Genomic DNA, 12,987 nt, shown 5'->3' with positions numbered 1-12,987 from the left:
AGGCTAATTAGGGCTGAATTAGGGTCGGGCCTATGTTTTAGAACCTTAGCCCTAGCCTTGCCCTAGAAGGCATTAGGGCCGGGCCGGCCCCGCCCTAAACTTTGTGAGGGCTTTAGTTGTGAGGGCTTTATAGGGCTTAGGGTCGGGTTGGTCAGGGCCGAGTTAGGGTCGTTAGGGCCAAATTCCCACCCTTACCTGAAATACATAAGAACACGATAACAGTACTAACTCTTACTTATTAATCACATAATTGGTCAAAAAACAATATTGTTAAAGGGTTAAAACTACAGTTTTGGGCTCTTATCACTTATATAGAGAAACTTTGAGAATACGTAACTGTGTGTGTGTAGTGGGGATCCACTTAGGATTCCAAGTCTTATCTTAAAAGGACAAGTCCTTGTCATATAAGTATTTGTACTTGATATATTAAAACACTTTTAATATATATCTCTTTAATATGGAAAGTGCCCATTAACAAATCCATATTTATAATAAGGCCCCTGAAACTTTCAAGAAAGTCCTTTCCTACCATTAATTATATCTAAGTCCCTCCACTTTACTTGTATTCACAATTAGACCATTGAGAATTTGTTCTTCACTGTCACACCCATGTCTAATTGACCCAATTTGACATTTAACATCAATTGAGCATTAAGAAACTATTTTTTATACCGGCCGGATTTGAGCTCAATTAGTTATGTCACAATTTCCTAATACATAACTTCGTAGAGTGGTGGATCTTTTATTAGAATTCGTGATTCAAGACGTCCTACATTTATTACCCAAAACGTTAAGTCTAGTCTATGAATAGATATTACTTTTTAACGTCTCAAAGTAATAAATTTGAGACACAATGAATTTTCACAATTCCTCAAGTCTAGGGATTAATTGGTAGAATGAGATTTGCACACTAACCTTAACAGCGAATTTATAGTGTGTTCCCACTTTGATCCCTTCAGTGTCAGTCATGTGACTACACCAATATACAAACTTAGAGTCATACTCAAATGATTGAGATATCATCATCCTATCATATAGCAATTATGTATATTACAGTCTTATAAGTGAAGTGTCCGACTTCACCCCTAATTGTGCATTCTAGGTAAATAGATACAATCAAATCTCATGCACATGACTCTTCATATGCTTGATTGTTCTAATTCTATTACCTATGGAACTTATAGTTTTATCATATGATATTAGTTCACCCATATGCATAATAATAAGATTCGTGTATTTAATTAGACATCATCATGTATAATCAATAAATATTCATTGGCTTTGTAAAGGCCAAATGTCCCAACAAAATCTTCTTCTACAACCACATTGGCGCCGTTTGCTCATCAAGAAAGAATCATCCACTAAGTTTTCTTTGGTGAGCGAAGTGTATTGAGGAAGATTTGTTTTGAGATTTGTTCAAGATGCCTCCTAAAAGAAACATAACAAGCAAGGTAGTAGCAAACGAAGGGAGCAGTTCTCAGGTTGCTTCCAAGGTTGATGAGAGAAGAACCAGAAGATCTGTTAGTAGAGTAAGGGAAGAAGTAGAAGAGATTCAAAGGAAGAGTTATCTTTACAAGTTTTGTTGCTCAAGTTTCAAGAGTTGGAGAAGCAAAACAAGAACTTGATACAAGGGAACAATGTTATGAGAGAAATGAATGTGAAGCTTTTGTAGCAAGATTTATATGGAAAAAAATGGAGAAGGGTCATCATCAGATAGTCCAATTGCTAGACAGATCCATCAAGAAGAAGTCCCATCTATAGCAAAGAAAGGCCAGAATGTAGTGCGTGAAGAAGAAGACTTGCAAGTAGTTAGGCCGATAACAAAAGAAATTATTAAAGAGATGATGATGAAACAATTTGGGGATCAACTACACGAGAAAGCATCGGCATCGGTAAGGAAGCTGGCTGATGATGTCAATAGGAATCTTCTAAGTAAAAAGATAGAGAGGACTCTTCCTCCAAAGTTTAAAACTTAGAAATGCAATCAGTACGATGGCACCTCAGATCCAATGGATCATTTATTCGGATATCGACATCAGTACTCAGTATACCAAGGTACGGAGTATCTTGATTCTTTGCTATGTAAATCTTTCTCTTCTAGTCTCAAGGGGAAAAGCTTTGAAGTGGTTTTGTTATTTGCTTGAAGGAACAATTTCTTGCTTTAGAGAAATAGAGGAAAAATTCCTAACAAACTATGGGCATCAAAGGGTTAAACCGAAGTAGATGTCGGTTTTGTTTCAATTGAGGCAAGGGAAGAAGGAATCACTAAAGGATTTCTTGGCACGTTTCAAAACCGAGACACAGTCAGTAGAAAAGCTGGACGAGTCCGATTTGACGGCAATCATGGCATTTCAAACGGGCTGATACCAACATCGGATATGCATAAATACTTGTTGCGGAAAGAGGTAAAAACTTTGCAAGAGTTATACGATAAAGCCGAAAAAGACATTTGTGTGGAGGAAGGAATTTTGGATGCAATAGTACAAACTGCGCTACAAGTATCGGAATCGAATCGTAAATAGACAGAACCTCAAGATTGAGGTGCTAGTCGATAATATGCATAACCAGATAAGAAAAGGCCTAGTGAGGCGTTTGCAAGAACAAAGTTTCAACCTCCAACAAAAAGGAGATATAAGAGATCATTGAAAGAAGAATTAGATCCAAAGAACTATGTCACCATCAATATAACACCAGAAGATATATGGAGACGAGTAGGCAAGGAAGCTTACGTACGATATCCACAGTTTACTCCCAAAGACTTGGAAGACAAACCTTATTGTCAGTTTCACAAAGTCAAGAATCATGAAACAAACAAGTGTTTGCAATTATTAAGGGAGATTAACAGGTTGATGAAGGATGGAAAGCTGTGAGAGTTTAGAGCTAATGCTCGACCATAGGTAATGGCTACAATACATGAGAAGCCTCTGGGAGTCATTAACATGATTTACAAAGGGGTGATACCTTAGAAGAAGATCATCCGAGATAAGATAAGGAAAATTTCGACAATAAAGGAGGGTTCTTGAGGCCAACATTGAGTCTATCCCTGTGAATCCTAATTTGGTGTCGACCAGCATTCTAGGGGCGATAATGTTTGTACTAGAAGACTTATCAAAGGTCATGTTACCTCATGATAATGCCTTGTTAATTACTCTGCACATCTCAGGGTATGATGTGCAGAAGATCTTGGTAGATTGTGGAAGTTCTGTAAAAATCTTGTTTTGGAAGGCGTTCACGGGTATCGGATTAGATGAAACTCATCTAAAAGCACCCTAGTTCAATTTGTATGGATTTAATGGAAGCTCCACGAAGCCAGCTGGGGAGATAAAATTACCAGTCCGAGCTGGACCACAAATAGTGATGACAAAATTTGTTGTTATCAAACATCATTTTGATCATAATGTAATACTTGGTAGAAAGTGGATACACGATATGCGTGCAGTGCCAAGTACATTCTACTAAGTGATTCGATTCCCAACTGCTTATGAGTTACATAAGATAAGGGGAGACCAATCCAAATTGGAGAAGTGCAATTTCGTCACAGTAAAGGGAATGATGAAGGAAAAGCAGCAAGACACTGGGGCGTTTTTGAAAGCTCCAAATAGCAATTACAAAAAACTTTACCTGCCGATACCGATATGCAACAGATACAAGAGCAGATGAAGTTTACACAGGAGTTAAAGCAAAATGAGGAAATGTTTGCAAGCAAAACTATAGAGGTAGTCAAAAAAGTTAATATCAGCAAAGGAAAGGAGGAATGTTATACATTTATTGGAATGGAGATGCATTCAGCTATAAGAGAAGAACTGATAGTCTTCTTATTAGAAAACAAGGATGTTTTTGCCTGGCCGATGTCGGACCTCACGGGTACAAGAAAATTAGGGCCAAACTGTTGGCTCCAAACAGTAACCGCTTCTCAAAAAATTCAAATTTTAAATTATTTTGAAATTCGAGAAGGGGTGATATCGTGGGCAAATATCGTTACTAATATTTCATCCCGACCTTTTTAGTATATGTCGAGATATCGACATACTCTCTACAGTTCAATATTTGTAGGGAAAATAACCAAAAAATATATTGAACTTTGCACTTGATTTCAAAAGAGACAACGCACTTTTTTTTTATTCAAATAAACATTGTACTTTCACAAAGTTTCAATTTAGGCATTCCGTCCAATTAATTGGATGTCCAGCTTACATGGACCGTTAAAATTTTTCTCCAATTATAATTTGCCAATGTAGTAGTTGTTTAGACCATGAGGTAGCATCCATCCAACATTTCGACACACCAACTCATCAAATTACAACTGATATATCGGTTAAACCAAATTTCGAGATCTCAAAATTTAAAAATATTTTGTAACACAGTCAAAACAATCTTTTTCTAGTTATTAGTATTAACAAAAATTTGATGCTTTCCATTCAAAATTATTCAATTTTGAGTAATGGGTATTGTTTTAATTCTCTTTGTTGTTTGTTATGTTGCATTTCATGGAGAATTCAGTGAGCACTACTCACTACAACTTATGAACACAGCAAAGGAAAAAAAAGAGTGGTTGGTTTCAATAAGAAGCCAGATTCATGAATACTCAGAGTTCAAATTTGAAGAATTTACAACTAGTGCTTTTATTAGAAGAGAACTAGATAAGCTTGCATCTCTTACACTTACCCTTTAGCTAAAACAGATGTACGTAGTTGCTCAAATTGGTAATGGTTCTCACTTTTTTGTCGCACTGAATTCATGCTAATTAATATGGATGCTATTCGTTTGCAACATAATAAAGACCTTTTTGTTTAATCTTGTTGAATGACATGTTAGTTTGTTCAATTTTGAATTTTGAAAAAAATATTTTGTAGACAATTTGTAGTTTCCACCATTAATGGAATTGGAGCATATAATGAGGAAGAAAGAAATAAATAGGGGGGAGACAACTCACGTGATGCTGAAATATCAGGATATCTGTTTTTGAAATTTGGTTTAACTGATATTCTAGTTGATATTTTATGAGTTGGTGTGTCGAAATGTTGGATGGATGCCACCTCGGGTCTAAACAACTGCCAGGCAAAATAGAATTGGGGAAATTTTTAACAGTCATTGGACATCCAATTAATTGATTGAAATTTTGTGAAAGTACAATATTTATTTGAATAAAAAAAATTAAATTGCCTGTTTGGAAACCAAGTGCAAAGTTTAATGTATTTTTTTTTTCATTTTCCCATATTTGTAGGTATCAACGGGAAGAAAGTGGAGAAGAAGAAAAGGAAAGCTAATTTGGAGTACAGGAGAGAGAAGATCATTATCTTCTTCCCATCAAAAACTTGTAAACAAGAGAGAGAAATGAGAGAGAGAGTTGTAACCACCATTAGAGAAATAAAGTTACTTTTCTTCACGCATTCATCTCATGCATCTATTCAAATCACAAATCTTTAGTAAATCTTCTTCTACAACCACACAACTCTGGCCCAAAAACAATCTGAATGAACTATAAAAATGTGTTTGTGGGGAGTTTCATTCTCTTTTTTTACTAGTTAATTTTGAATCAAACTCAAACTCTTAATTTTGTGGGAAATGTTTGGGGAAGTTACTATTATAAGAAGGGGAATACAGTATCTGGGGAAGCTCTCTCCACTAAGTTCAACTAGTCAACTAAAATCAACCAGTCAATATGATATTAACCTATATTTACTTGAAAACACAAATCCAAACACCCAAAATTCTTGGTCACAATTTCCTCAGTTGGAATTTTTACAACTCGCCGCTTCACAGTACGAAATCCACTGTGACACATCTTCTCTTTAACTTGTGCTACAAGTTTACACGCAAAGGTACACTTTCCTTTTGAGATTTTAGATTTTTAGCCTCTCATAGGGTGTTGTATTTTCTTGCTTGGGCTTCGGAATTTTAAGCTTAGTTCGGTAGATAACGCCAAGAGATACTTACTTCAATGAGCCTTGCTATGATTCTTTGATATGGTATTAGTAGACTCCAACTGAAGATATATTACTTTGGCACCAAATTTTGTTGGTCAAAAATCAACTTTGGTTAAAATAGTTTGAGCCCAAGAATGCCTCGATGATACATTATCATATCTGGAACTTTAAGTAACACTGCACTAGAATATGGAAGCTTTAGAGGTTAATGATTTTATAGTTTGTGTCTGATCCTTGTTGTGGTGATGAATGCCTGAATCTATTTTTCCTGTTTTGTTTCCGTAGTATGACATCTTTGGAGCCTGACAAGTGAGTAGTAAGAACCCTTCTCTCCTCTAGCAAGTAACTCACTATGGGATCCCTTCTCTGCTATTCTCCCATTGTCAATCACTGCTATGGAGTCTGCTTTTTGAATTGTGGATAGACGGTGAGCTACCACTACACATGTCCTACCAATCATCATCTTTTCCAGTGCGTCCTGAACCAGGCTCTCAGATCTACTATCAAGTGCACTTGTTGCTTCATCTAATAGCAATATCGCGGGATTTTTCAAGATAGCTCTAGCAAGATTTATCCTTTGCTTTTGCCCTCCTGATAGCTGTGTACCTCATTCTCCACAATAGGTATCGTACCCTTCCTTCATGCTACTGTTGGTTTTATATGCATAGATGAATCAGTGGAGAATCACAAAATTATTAGATCTTACTATAGTTTAGGAAAATAACTTGTAGTGGACTTAGGTCACCAAAGTAGAGTAGTGATACATAGAGAAAATTTTTACCTTATGAATTCATGGGCATTGGCAAGAATCACGGCTTCAATTACCTCTGCTTCTGTTGCTTTCTCTTTCCCGTATATGATGTTTTCATGGATTGTACCTGCAAAGAGAGTCGGTTCCTGGCTTACCAATGCAATGTGGGATCTCAAAGCTCTAAGATTATAGGATTTGATGTCCACTCCATCTATCACTACAGACCCTTTTAATGGATCATAGAATCTCTCAATTAAGCTGATAATACTTGATTTTCCCGATCCACTTTTCCCTACCAATGCAACCGTTGTTCTGGAGTCAACTTCTAGGCTCAGTCCCATAAAAATAACTTGTTTAGGCCGTGATGGATAAGAAAAATGCACATCAGCTAGCTGTGTATATCCCATCCAACTTTTGTGGTTTGATTCCTTCTGGATCATCTGGATGCATCTTGCTTTTCCTTTTCAAAATTGTAAACACTGATTTCACGGCATCTCTACCCTTTGATAGGCCTGATGTTACAGTACCAGCCTCTGCTATAACTCTACCCGTAGTTACCAAGATGAAAAATGTCTGGAAAAGATGCTTGTATGTGATCCTTCCATGTACCAACAGTGTCCCTCCATACCACAAAATTAGACCAGTATTAGCAGCAGTGAGAAATTGTGACACAAAGAGTCCTATCCCTGCATACCCGGACTGCTTGAGACTCACTCTTTGGACCTTCTAAAGAAGCACCGAAGAGGCCCATTATTTTCTCCTCAGAGGAGAAGGCAGCAATGGTTCTATGGTTACTGACTGCTTCACTAGCTAATTTGCTGCTGCTAGTTTGTGCTTTTAAGACTTTCTTCGACATTCTCTTCATCAGAACACCTCTAGCATAGAAAGAGCCAATGATGAATGGTTGCAGAGAGATAATTACTATTGCTAATCGCCATGCTAATGCCATTGCCAATGCAACGGCTATAAAGGTTGCAGAGAAGACTTGAGCTAACAAGGATAACCTATCACAAACTAGAGAACGTACCATGTTAGCCTCCCTGTCCAGCCTTGAGCACAAGGCCCCGCTATTGTTGTTTTCCTGGTCAAACCATTCAACCTCAAATGTCAGGGCTTTTGGCCAACACCTCTTCCCGGATCCTCTTAGTTAAGTGTTCTCCCGTTACACCAAAATTGTAATGTTGAATAATGTTTGTCATGAGAGTTAGGATAGCATAGAATATGAATGCAAAACAAAAGAGTTTTGCTTCTGATCTAATCACGTCAGGGTCATTGACAAAGTAGGCAGAGAGAAGTGCACCCATGCAGAATGAATGAATTGGCTGAATGGTCCCAAAACAAAGAGCAGTTGTGCAACCAAAAAGTGTTCTTTTCCATTCAGGGGTTGTCATTTTCATCAGACTCCATAGAGATGGAGTACTGGGATTTTCCTCTCTTTGATGGTTGCCTTTGTTATCGGAGTCGGGAACTTCAGGTGAGAATACTTTGTCCAATCCCTCGATATGTTTCTGATTTCCTAAAAAGTAAGTGGGCGAACTATCTTTGTTGTTTTCTGGGGCTGTCAAAGGCGAATCTTCATCTTCGATGGCCAGTTGCTGTAGCTGCACCATTGCTGAATATTGGCCATGCTTGTTATGAATAAGTTGGTCATGTGAGCCAGCTTCCACCACTTGGCCTGACTGAATGACAGCAATCAAGCTTGCATTACGAAGCGTTGAGAGGCGATGTGCCACAATTATTGTCGTTCTTCCTATAGAGACTTGATCTAAGGCATCCTGCACAATTTTTTCTGACTGTGAATCCAATGCACTGGTTGCTTCGTCAAGCAACAGTATTTTTGGGTCTCTCAGTAAAGCCCTTGCAATGGAAATTCTTTGCTTTTGCCCTCCAGACATTTGAATTCCAAAGTGACCAACCTGAGAAATACAAATGGTTAAGACAATGCTTCCTTCTTCTTTTAAGTCAATAACATACTTACCGCTTTTATTGATGAAAATCAGGAAGTGCATAAAGCATAGGTTGGAATATTAATAACTAAATAAAGTTTCGATATTATAAGTTACCATTCTATCATGTTTGTAATATATGACTAATTAGATTCAGCAGAAAGTTTATAGTGGAAACTGGGCAATTGGCTACTAGTTCAGCAGTAACATAGACGCCCTTATATCTGTACTCGCCAAAATCTGTGCCCTTGATATATATCAAACCATCATCACTCAGCATGTCATCTTTGAATAATCACCGCAACATGTATGCTGCATGTTTGTAGCTGCTGTGATGACAGGTGTCAAATCTTGCAGTCAGAACCAGTCTTAAGCGAAGAACCTTATCATGCACTCTGTATATATGACTTGAGAGTTGAGACCATTGTTGGATACCAATTCCAAATAGCGAAAACCAGAAGTAGGAAGTAGGCACTTTTCTGCTGAAAACAATCTACACTTCATTTTTCTGTTAACTTGAATAAGGTAAGACAGAAACTTTGTGTGTCCCTTTTTATGTTCCTAATGACCATGCTTCTTAACGACTAAGTCTATAAAGATTAAGAACAAAACTATTGACAAGTGATAGGATGTTCATGTATTGTTTACTAACTTATCCTATATTTTAATGTTTTGTTTTTACAAAATGATACTTACGAAGTTAAGACAATTTATTTATAATAAAAAGAACATGTAAATTATATGTTAATATGTATGTGTTTAAATTTTTCAGAAAAAACAATAGAGTACTTAGTCATATCCTGTTGAAGAGTTAAATTTTGCTTGATATTTTTCATACTTCTAACTTTCTAAGGCTCTTAAAAAAAGACAGGTAGTTTTTTTGGATTCACAGATGCAGTTTTATGTTCTACTTTAGTTCGGACGGCGTTAGCAGTGAAAGGTGACATTGCAGATATGATTATTACTAAAGTAATTACTAAGATATGATCCTGTTAAACACTTGATCTGCGGTATTAGCAGTAAGTCTCCGGTGCATTCAATACTTATAGCAGCGTTAGCGAGAGAAGTAGCTGCAACAACACAGCAGCAACAGAAAGAAATCCTAAATCCTCTGGCGTGGTGAATGGTTTTGCTATTCCAGTAGTCAATAATAGCAGTAGCAAGTCCAAGAAAGAGACAACATCATAAATCACAATAGTTACTTACATGGGTATCGTAACCGTCAGGTAATTGGCTGATAAAGTTGTGAGCATTTGCTGCTTTTGATGCACTGATAACTTCTTCCATTGAAGCGCTTGGTTTCCCTAACAGTATATTTTCTTTGATAGAAGTCTCAAAGTGAATTGGTTCCTGGCTAACTAGACCCATTTGAGATCGTAACCATGTAAGCTGAAGCCTCCTTATATTAGTTGAATCCAATAGGATTTCTCCTCCCTGTGGATCATAGAACCTTTCAATCAATGAGATAATAGTTGATTTGCCCGTTCCGCTGCCACCCACTAGTCCTACAGTTTGACCTGGTGTCACTCAAAGACTGAAGTTCTTCAATACCAAGATTCCCGGTCTTGATGGATATACGAAATCAACATCCTTGAACTCCAATTCACCTCTAAATTCTTGTATAATTTTTCCTTCTTGTTCCTCACCATCTATGCTTGGAACACGTTCTATCATTTCAAATATCAGAGAAGCTGCAGTTGTAAAAAGTATTCACATTGACCAAGCTGCATCAAATTGTCATGCTTTTCTTTCCTTTTTCCTTTTTCCTTTTTTTTTTTTTTTTGAGTTGTTTCTTTTGTTTCTTAAAAAAGAAAAGGAAAAATATCAGAAAAGCTGCAGTTGTTTCTTAAAAAAAACAAAAGGATGTGAGGGAAATGACAGATTTGTTTTTCTGATATCAACCAATTATATTGTATTATGTTGTATCATTTTTTTTTTTGTTGATTTGGCTGTGTTTGATTTAAACAACTAAGATGGTAACATTCATGAAGATGAAAACACGCTGTTGTTGAGTGTATGATTGCCAACAGGATATTATATGGCAATTTTTTCAATTCCCATAGGAAAATATTAGCATAAGATAGTTCATAAATAATAATAATAATAATAATAATAATAATAATAATAATGAAAAAAAATCCTTTTATATTTTTAACATTATTAGGGAAGAAAGAGTTGCGATATTGGGTCTTAGTCCATACCTAGAAATGCACCAACGCCCACCAGAATTGCTAAGTAGACTAAAGCAGATGCGTCCTACAAAACAATTTTAAAAGACGAGGATCACGTACCTAGCCATAAAACTTACACATTGTTACAAAAGTAATTTCCCAAAAAAATAGAGAATGTTGATTCCTAATTTGCTAGCTTATTAAGAGAGACGAGGGCATGGCAAAAGAGAAGAGGGAGATTCATGGAGTTCATTCGTGCACAAGTTGATTGTATTCCAGGAAACAATTTGTCATTTCAAAGAGTACGCTATGTCATTCTTAAGAACTGCACTAAGCCTACTTCCATTGGTCATACATGAAAAACAAAAAAAAATTGTTAGAATTTTAGATTTTCTCCTGAAATTGTTCTAACAAGACAGTCTGCTTTCAGGTTGAGGCAAACGTTGTTTGGAAATTTAAAATGGACATTGACGGAATGAAAACCTCGATTAGTCCAAGGGATGCCCCTTTGTGCCTCCAGTATCCTAAGTATGTTTGGCTTGTCAATATCAATCCAGTACGTGAAACCAACCTCGTTAACGTTATGAAGTGTAAGGTCGGAATGCGCAGAGTACTTATTCATGATCCTACTTAGGACAAGCATAATGAGTGGCGTCGATGATCCATCAGCTACACATCCGATCGTTCCTAGCGTCATCAACAATGCATCCTTCGTGTCTGAATATCTGAACAACAACGACAACAACCCAACTGTTTGCTTCAACTCCAAGTTTTCTTGGTTTTGCTCTTCTCTACTCTTTTCATATCTACTTTGAGCGTTAGAATCTTGAGGCATTACCATCCAACTTTGAGACTAATAAAAAGTCGTGCGTAGGTATTAGTACTGTAGTAGTATCCTCGGATCACATTGCAGCTCTAACGATGATTCTTTTGTTTCTTTTCTAACAGCGAGATTCCAGTTGATTCCATAACTTGTCTTCCACTCAATTTCGTCTTTTAGATCAAATCCAATCAAACTAAATTTTTGCCATTGCAAGCATCAATCCTGGTACCAATTACTTTATTTTCCAGATTTTGGGTTTAATCTCCCTCACCAAAAAATTGTTACACAAAAACCCCCAGGAACGAACAAATGCATAAAACCTCTCTATTATTTAAAACATAACATCAAAGCCAAAACAGACCAAAATACTCCTTTGAAAACCGGGTTAACATCATCAATCTTTATTTATAATTTCGGCTTAAGGACATACCGGGCTGACGTAATCCTATGTAAATTTGTATTTACATATGACAATATAAAATTGCACAGTCTTCTTAACCTATTTAAATTTAAAATTTCATATGAAATTTTTTTTCATAGGAAAATTTAAATTTACATGCATAGTATTTTTACATATTAAAATTTAAATTTACATATATAAATTTAAGTTTTCATATGAAAATATATGACAATATAAAATTACAGAGTCTTCTTAACCTATTTAAATTTAAATTTACATATATTCTGTGAGGGAAATTTTCAAACCCAAAAGTTACTATGTAAATTTAAGTTTTTATAACTCCAATGACTATGTAAATATAGTTTTACACACACACACACACACATATATATATATATGACTATGTAAAAATACATTTACATATAGTCGGGAAAATTTCAATCCCAAAAAAGTAAAAAAGGAAATAAGATAAAATGGTAAATAAAAACAGACTAGATTTTATGTCTATTTTGGAAAACAGAGAGATTATTTAACGAGACCTAAATAATAGGGAGGTTATATGATATGAGCCGATGAGAGGTAGTTTATACTCAACTCAGTTAGAACCAAAGGGCTGAGTCTCATTTCTTAAGTGTAGGGTACTGGGTTGGTTGTTTATTTCCAATTGAAAAATCCGCCTTCTCTCCTTGGTTCTTCTTCAGCCGTCTACACAGTCAACATGAAGATGCAATCTAAAATCAATACATTAATTTCACGTTGAATTATTGGAATGAGTAATAATTAATCTGTATTCATCAACAGAATTCTACCTGTTTCTTACTGATGAATATGACATGAAATGTAACTAACTGTAATTTCAGCAGAGCGACATGTGGTCTGTTTCCAATTGAAAAACCCGCCTTCTCTCCTTGGTTCTTCTTCAGCCGTCTACACAGTCAACATGAAGATGCAATCTAAAATCAATACATT

At 36.1% G+C, this 12,987-nt stretch overlaps 1 pseudogene across 1 annotated transcript; it reads right to left on the bottom strand.

Moving 5' to 3' along the window:
* Positions 1-5,976: 5,976 nt before the first annotated feature.
* On the bottom strand, positions 5,977-10,320 carry LOC147497354 (ABC transporter B family member 15-like; annotated as a pseudogene). The gene is made up of 3 exons (XR_015195099.1): positions 9,831-10,320; positions 6,709-8,594; positions 5,977-6,574 (listed from the first exon to the last, which is right to left on the bottom strand). The product of XR_015195099.1 is annotated as an ABC transporter B family member 15-like (transcript).
* Between the last annotated feature and the right edge of the window lie 2,667 nt (positions 10,321-12,987).

The sequence above is a fragment of the Coptis chinensis genome, chromosome 5 (genome assembly GCF_015680905.1).
Source record: "Coptis chinensis isolate HL-2020 chromosome 5, ASM1568090v1, whole genome shotgun sequence".
NCBI lineage: Eukaryota > Viridiplantae > Streptophyta > Magnoliopsida > Ranunculales > Ranunculaceae > Coptis > Coptis chinensis.
This window is presented reverse-complemented; position numbering and strand designations above follow the sequence as displayed.